This window comes from Zerene cesonia, chromosome 25, assembly GCF_012273895.1.
Source record: "Zerene cesonia ecotype Mississippi chromosome 25, Zerene_cesonia_1.1, whole genome shotgun sequence".
Lineage (NCBI taxonomy): Eukaryota > Metazoa > Arthropoda > Insecta > Lepidoptera > Pieridae > Zerene > Zerene cesonia.
Window position 1 is genome coordinate 3,597,428 of NC_052126.1, and position 8,354 is coordinate 3,605,781.

At 30.6% G+C, this 8,354-nt stretch overlaps 1 protein-coding gene across 1 annotated transcript in view; it reads left to right on the plus strand.

The window, feature by feature from the left end:
• Positions 1-8,354, plus strand: part of LOC119836696 (laccase-4-like) — a 70,522-nt gene continuing 62,168 nt past the window's right edge. The window contains exon 1 of the mRNA XM_038362117.1: positions 1-277. The gene's annotated coding sequence lies outside the window, so the exon portion shown is untranslated. The remainder of the gene's footprint in view (positions 278-8,354) is intronic.

Below are 8,354 nucleotides of genomic sequence, written 5' to 3' on the forward strand. Positions count from 1 at the left end.
GCGTTCGAATTTTGACGTTTTATTTCTTTTTTTTTTAAACGGCCAATTTAAATTTCATGACAGTTAAAAAGGTTGTGTTGTGATATTGCCGTTTTGCGTTCAACCGTCACAGTGGATCCGTTCGTAAAAAGAAAAATGAAAATTTTCAAAAAGAAGCTTCGTTTTTCGATAGCGTCTAGCTACCTATAAATTTTGCTGCATGCAGTGAAATATAACGGTAAATTGTAAAAAACATTTCACATATCAACAGCGACATTTCAAGGATTTTTATAAAAGGGTAAGAAAAATTGAGCATGTTATTATTTTTATTACTGAAATCCTTGTAGGTATATAGAAATGACAAATAACATTATTGAAATCACTCGCTGATGTTTTGTTTCATATTTGTTACAGATTATATCTCGTAATGTTGCCATAGCTGTATTGTTAACTTGACTGCATGCTATGTATAAATCAAGAATATTCAAGTTCGTAACGTTAAAAATAACGTAAATTAGACTAGTAGTTAGTAACTAAATATACGTCTTTTAATCCTGCACTATAGTGCCTACAGGTACAAGGTCCGTCCATCAAAATGTAGTGGCAGTGGACCCTCATTCAATAAGTAATATGATCCGAAAATATCACTGAGTGAACATACGGTAATGAAATTTGATTGACCTTCGACCTGAAAGGTTTTTATTAAGCAATTTATATCCTAACTCTTATGGACAAGGTTGACATTAATGTTCGATGGTCATTTTTATACGCCTGTTAAAATTTAGTTTCTTTAATAGTATCTTGTGTTAAATGATTAGTTTACGTTAATCTCGAAATATACCTATGGCAATATCGGTTATGTTCACTTACTTCATTGAAATATATATTTTTGTCTAAAAATGAATGAGAAGAAACACCTTTAAATAAAAAATTACTTATGATATAACAAACCCAAAAAAAAAAAGAAACAGTCGAAATAATAAATAACCTGCTCCCTTTTTTGAATTGGTTGAGAAGTCTTAAAACAATGGATTTATGTTGTAATCGAGATACACATTTTTGCCAAAGCATTTGTTACTTAGATTTTGAAATAATCTATCTTTCAATTAACAATCTTACTAAGTTCGCATCGTCACTTAATTGTGATTCAATAAAACTGAGACAATGTCTCATAAATGCATAACCCTATGTATTATCTTGTGAGTCATATATAATTCAAGACATTATAATTCCCAGGATGCTACGCCCAGTCAAATAATACACGTGCTCAAGAGTTCTATGCAGACGCAAAATATACTTTAACAAGGCGCATGTTTGTTGTTCATATTGCATTCTACCCATGCTTGAAGGCTTTGAAACTTTGTTGATACAAGTTCTTTATGGACGTTAATAAGACAGTATCATTTAACTAATCGGATTTCATATTCAATATCAATAACACGATCAAAATTATTGTATAACGCTCTGGTCAATGTCTTTAGATATCCTTACTACAAATGCGTCAGAGCATTGTCAACCAATCAGTACTGTAAGTGGTCCATTGAGGCTACCTTATACAGGTTAATGGTCATTGTTGTTGCCAGCTTAAATATTTGATAGTCCTGAACTTGTGAGTGAACGTTTTGGACACACGTGTATATTAAACCAAGGAAACCTCCTTCGTAAAATATAAAAAAAAGGAAAAAAAAGAAGCGCGGCCTGTTCCATTTTTAAATAACGTTATAACATTTGATCTGTTTTATTGAAGAAATGAATGTGAATTTATATTGTGGACTGAAAATTTTAAGTAAATCTAAGTGATGCACAGTGAACTTTTATTGTTTGCCAATTTGGAGATTTTCTTCATTTAAAAAAAATCCACGTAAGAATGAATCATTATATTATTTAGACCATTAATTCAAAAGTAGCTAGACACTTCTTATTGATCTGTGATTATTTATTAACACCCTACACTTGTCTGTTGGTGTAAATTTATCGATATACGAACAACAATCCTCAACATTCAATTGCCATTATTTACGCAGGTCAATGAAAATTAATAAGAATCATTGTTGATGATACTTTATTTTTATTTAATATTTTCGTCAGTGATATAAAATGTAATAAAATGATCTGGAAACTTTAAAAACGCAATTATTCTTAAAATAAATTTGGATCAATTTTAAAATCCAATTGAAATCAAGTCTTGTCTTCAATAAGGCTTTAAGTATTATATTACATACGCGTGTAACTATAGTGCAGACCGAAATATTTAACCACAGATAGTAATAATATAATTTTATGAATACCTGCTTAAAATATACTACAGGGACTATAAAAAAGTGGGATATGGGGCAGATGATTGACTGATCGATTTCCTTTCTAGACAAGAAGGTGATCAGTCTTCTGTATTCTGCCTCACTGTGACATTTTTTTTGTGATTTCCCACCGGGAATCGAACCCAGGACCCCTCCGTTCTATACTCACGTGTTAAAACAGAGACTATGTTATTAGTTAAATATAACTTTTACATATTAAGCGATGTTCGAGTTATCGACGAAGTATGATGAAATTAACTTAATATATGCAACCATCAAAGCCCCTAAAATCACTACATAGTATAAAACAAAATCGCTTTCTGCCGTCTGTGTATCAGTGTTTGTCTTTATGCGATCTTTAAAATTACGCAACAAATTTTGATAGGATTTTTTAAATAGAAGAATTTAAAATGTATTCAAGAGGAAGGTTTATATGTATAATACATACGTAATTTCACCCGTACGAAGCGAGTCGCTAGTAAGTATAAAAATTGAACAAATGTCTGATACTTAGATCAAGGAAGCGTTTATTAGACATTTGATGAACGATATAATAACTAATATAAAACACTTGTAAACGAAACCACTTACGTTATCAATGTAACAAGTTAAACGTCATAGTGATATTGCTGATAATTTAAAAGAATTAAGTATCGACTCTGCACTTTCTGATAACGAACCTTTGGATTTTTCCAGAATGAAAAAAGACAGACTTCTTAAAATAATTACATTAAACATATTATAGTATTAATTTACCCATTTAATTAATAACCTATTTTGGTTTTGACGTTTGGTATATATTCTTTATCATTATGTACTTTTAGTCACTATTATTTTAACGAAGTTTCAAATGTTTTCAATAAGGAATATTTTTACAAAATCAAGCAGTATCCGCCTGCGTTGTTTCCAATTAACCTATACATAGTTTTGTAAAAATAAATAGATAATTCCGTATGCATTTTCTAATAAAATTATGCATGTTCCAAATTGCATTCGTGTGAAGTCGGGTCGAGTTGCTAGTTCGTTAGAATTCTTATTTTATATTTGTATATTTCTTATTTTATATAAGGAACTTCACTTAACACTTTTTACAAAAAACTGATAAAAAATAAAAAGTTAGGTTAGTTTTCACACTTCACAGAAGACTACGTTATAAAAAATACTTGTCGATATTATATAGATAGATTTAAATTATTCAGTTCTAAAGCATTAAAATATGTACTTTTATAAATCCCGCTATCGAATTTTGGGATAACGGATGGCCCTGTGGTGAGCTTTCGGCGGCATGGCGCAAGACGCAGATCCAAACACCGCCTTAGTTAGTTATATTCCTCAAAAAAATCAATAAATACATAGATTTTAGAATTATTATTATGTAAATTAAATATTATATTTTTATATTGTAAAAAGGAGCGTATATTTTCGGCGCGCAATAACCTAAACAACAAAGAAATTCAATTTAGCTTCAGTGTAGGGTATTTAAATCTCCATAAACAGTATCAGACAATGTTGACACAATATTACACCACCGAAAGTCTCTCGCCCACACGACGTTGGCACAATTGCGGGTCATAATCCGTGCCAATTTATATAATTGACTTGAATTAGAGCTAGGCATAACCTGTATTAACTGTTGTATTAGGTATAGAAACATATTTAGCGTTTGCGAATCGCGTACCTTTTTTGTATATCGCCCCCGTGATCATATTATTTCTTATATGAGACCCGTTTTATCAGTATATAATAAGTATCATCCAGTGGGGTAATAACAGAATAAATTCTTACAACTTTATTAAACATAGCGGTCCGTCCCGGCTTCGCCCGTGGTACATATATAGCCTATAGCCTTCCTCAATATAATGGATACATACAATTTATAAAATATATCAAGCTTCGATAAGCTTAAGCATTGACAAGCCGGATTTTTGGTGTGAAGTTAGTTGCGCTTGCTTCGATATTTTAATACTTTATTCATTTGTCATGTCTATAGATTATCAATTATTGAAACGTCTGTATTGTATTTTTTTATTTGTGTTTTGACAAATAAATATAATGAGGTATTCGCAAGGTCAGTAATAATGTTTAAAATATCTTGGTTTCATTATTTATTTCACATATAATAAGTATAGTGTGTTAATCCCATATAAAAACAATTTATGACATGTCTAATGGAAAAGTACCTAGATATATTTTATTATGTTCTATGGAAAATTTTAGTTTTTAATGATTATTATTGGAAGAGTAAAAGTACAATATCCGCCAAATGTTTGAAGTAATTAACACATTTAACCGGATAAGAAAATTCTATGTCAGTAAAGTCAATTAGCGAGCAATGTAATATTATTCATGCTTTACTTTGTTTAAAATTGTCATATTGTCAGTTAATTCAAGAAGGATAGAAGTTGGTAATTCGCAGTTTCGATACATTTTTTTTTTCTTTACTTATCTAAGAGAATGAAATCGTAAACATATGGTTGTGTTTCTGTTTTCATTAAAATATCATTCGAACAGCTGATTATTTTCTTTATTCCTTTCTGACACCCATTAGTTTCTTAATATAGCTAGAGATATAACACTCATCATTAAAGATTATTTACTAATAAAATATTAAAGCACCTTTACCTTCCCTTCACCTTTTATTCTAGATTTAAAACTTGATATATAATCATGGAGGTACGTGTAATAATTTATTATCATCATTTGACGATGAGTCATCCAGTAGGATAATAACAAAATTAATTCTTACAACTTTATTAAACATAGCGGTCCGTCCCGGCTTCGCCCGTGGTATGTATATAGCCTATAGTCTTCCTCAATAAATCGGCTATCAAACACTGAAAGAATTTTTCAAATCGGACAAGTAGTTCCTGAGATTAGTGCGTTCAAACAAACAAACTCTTCAGATTTATAATATTAGTATAGATTTTACATACTATATTGCATTCTAAATAATATGTCTTTTTTGTTGCAATTCCCGATCTCACAGAGGACGGATTCGGATCAGAGACTCTTTACTATCGTTTAGATTATTGCTTGTATTAAGCTTTGTACTTTATGCTGAGGAAAACTCACGGATGAGATGATTTACTTTTAATGTACTTATAATTGAATAATATGTAATAGGTACCTTCAAAGATGCCTATATCTCCGACATTTTTCATTCACATGAATCCGTTTCATTACTTACTTATTTATTAGTGGATCGTTTTGATTATTTTGTACCAAAAACAATGAAGTGAAGTACATAATATATTTTGTATTCTAATGCCATAATTTCACGTTCCCGCAGTCCCATGTAAAGAAGCGCGTCGGAACGGTTTTAGCCGGTAAGAATCCGACATATCCTATAGCTCCTTCCCAGTGAGCCGTTATCTTATGCAAGAATGCCCACACTTATAAAAGTGTTAGTTACTCCAATCATATTCAAAGGAGACTCATTCGGGATTTAACCTATTGAAATAAATCTAAGCCACAGATAACAATATAATACTATACTAGACTAGCCTTTACGTATAAACACCAGCCGAGTGTGTGAAAACAAAAAAAAATATGACCTACATCACTCAGATTTGAAAGAAAGACATTTGAAATCGGTCGTAGAGTTAAAACGTTACAAACATTCACAAGAAGGTACTTATCTTTTCTTTTCATATATGTATCGATCTATTTACCTTTCTGATGCCAATACTGAGCACTACATCCTATCCAGCATCCGCTATATCTCTACATTCGCTTCATTGACAATCTAATCGCATGTCCTTCAATATTACATCATCTTTACCTCCAATACTCAGCATGATTAATGTATGAGGGCACTTGGTAAATCCGTCTATAGAGTGTCCGGGTTATATACAATACGAATTGTTACACATCTTTCGTGTACCGACAAAATCCTTTACTTCCAATTGCCTGAGAAATAGATGTGTATCATGCCATCTCTGTCGCTTTCATGCGTTACAATGAAACTGTTTATTAAACGAATTTATCTTTAAATGTTCTATAAATGGAAACTTTACAGGTAAATTCGTTTCAGGATGAGTATTATTTTAATATTACCTTTTACTCCACAAAATTATCAAAGATCTTCTTCTACATCATTACATGTGTAATATCTATATAACATATGTGATAGAATATTATGATAAAAGATTTCCTCTATTATATATATTTAGAACATGAAAAGTATTACGACGTACCCGTAGGCAAGAAACACAATATTATATAAGGTGATCTATAGTAATTTCTTCAAATAATATAACAAGATTTAAAAATATAATTCATTAATTGGTTTGGGTTACGTTGTAGAAACAACAAAAATTTACAAGTAAGTAAATATTTAACTTTATTAATTAAAACAATTATATGACAAATATGTTTAAGTAGATGAAACTTGTAAATAAGCAGAATACATATATAAGTCAAAAATATTAATTATTCTGATAACAGTAAGAAAAAATAGCTTTCATAATATTTGTATGATTTCATGCTCATTACTAAAAATGATCATTATTTGCGTTGTAGATATATTATATGGAGTTAGAACTACAGTTATATAGTTTTGTATAAATAGCGCTATGAATATTTTACACTGATGCCATACAATTAAATAATTAAGCTAAATAACAGTTTTAAAGTATGAATTATACAATAAAAGCCAAGTGTGTTGGTTATAAAGGATTAATTGAATACCTTTAAAGGCAAGTGGGTTAATAAATACTCATGAATGTTTACCAATTATGAACGGTCTGATGAATTAAATCGTTATTGGAAATTATCGCAAATTTTATAATGTTTTAAAGCTGATATTTGATTGAAATATGTTATGTGGGCGGAAGAATTTACCAAACATGTAACATTTGATATTAACCTGACCCATAAATGATTAAAGTCAAATTTAATTCAAGCAAATTTAATTCTTGCAAATTTAAAATCCTAAGTGCGACCTATTACATGTAAAGATTTGCTTATAAGGAAGTCTATCATTTTGACCTATTGCCACAGCAAAAGGGCGAAAGGCCGAAGCAATTTAATATATAGGTACGATTTCTACCACAATATACTAATGTTGTTTCATTGCCACTTCCTACGTATTGTGGAGAGATTTTAAGATAAGGGGGTCATCGTGGTCATATATATATATGTTCCATCTGCAGTGGCAAAGGCTTTGTAAAAATGTGGGGGTTTAATCCACCTCTAAGGACGAATGCGGGTAGTCATGTCATGTCCTTAAACTTTCAGTTTAACATGCCCATTTATTTACGAATTCTCGTTAAGATCGCATTGAAATTGAATTTATGATCGGAAAATTTATTCAATTTGTGAAAACCCGACATTTTATATTGAAATCTAAATCCACTGAGCTACACTGCTGTGTTTGTTAACAACCCTTATCTTTATAACCCTTGTATTTATTAAATGGTTGTGGATCAACGGGTAACTCAGAAGTATGCAATAATTTGGGCACACTAACCATATGTTAATCAAATACACACAAAGTGGATGTTGTGTGCGATTAAAATGTAATGTAATAAGGATATTTATCAATAACTACCAGGTTTATGTACTTGTTGACTAGACTGATCATGAGCAGAATTATCCGTGAACGTCAGTACTATAAGCAGTAAGTGCTTAAAGGGTTTTTGAATAGCTGCACGTAGCTCTCAGGTAATTCCTAACACTAGAGTACTTCCCCATAGAAAAAAGCCCTGTTTGATTCACCTGATCATTGATTATCGTGTTTCTCCCACAACTTTACCTGCGTCACTTAATTGCCATTAATATATTTTCGCATTTCCTCATTTGAGTCACTCATTTGCATTCTGCTTTTCTAATTGTTTATTCGATAATTATTGCCGTCCTATCACGCAGTTGGAGTTATTTATAAATATTATTTTCACATAGTGGTCATATATTTTTTTAACTACCTACATGCCTTAATTCATAATAAGATGTTTTGGCTGTAATAGCTACTCCACTTATTGCGACCCGTGTTTTGCTAAATAAAGTTTTAAATATTATACAATTATATATATTAGACTTCAAAAATATAAAATTAATCTTATATCTTTAAACGAGCAA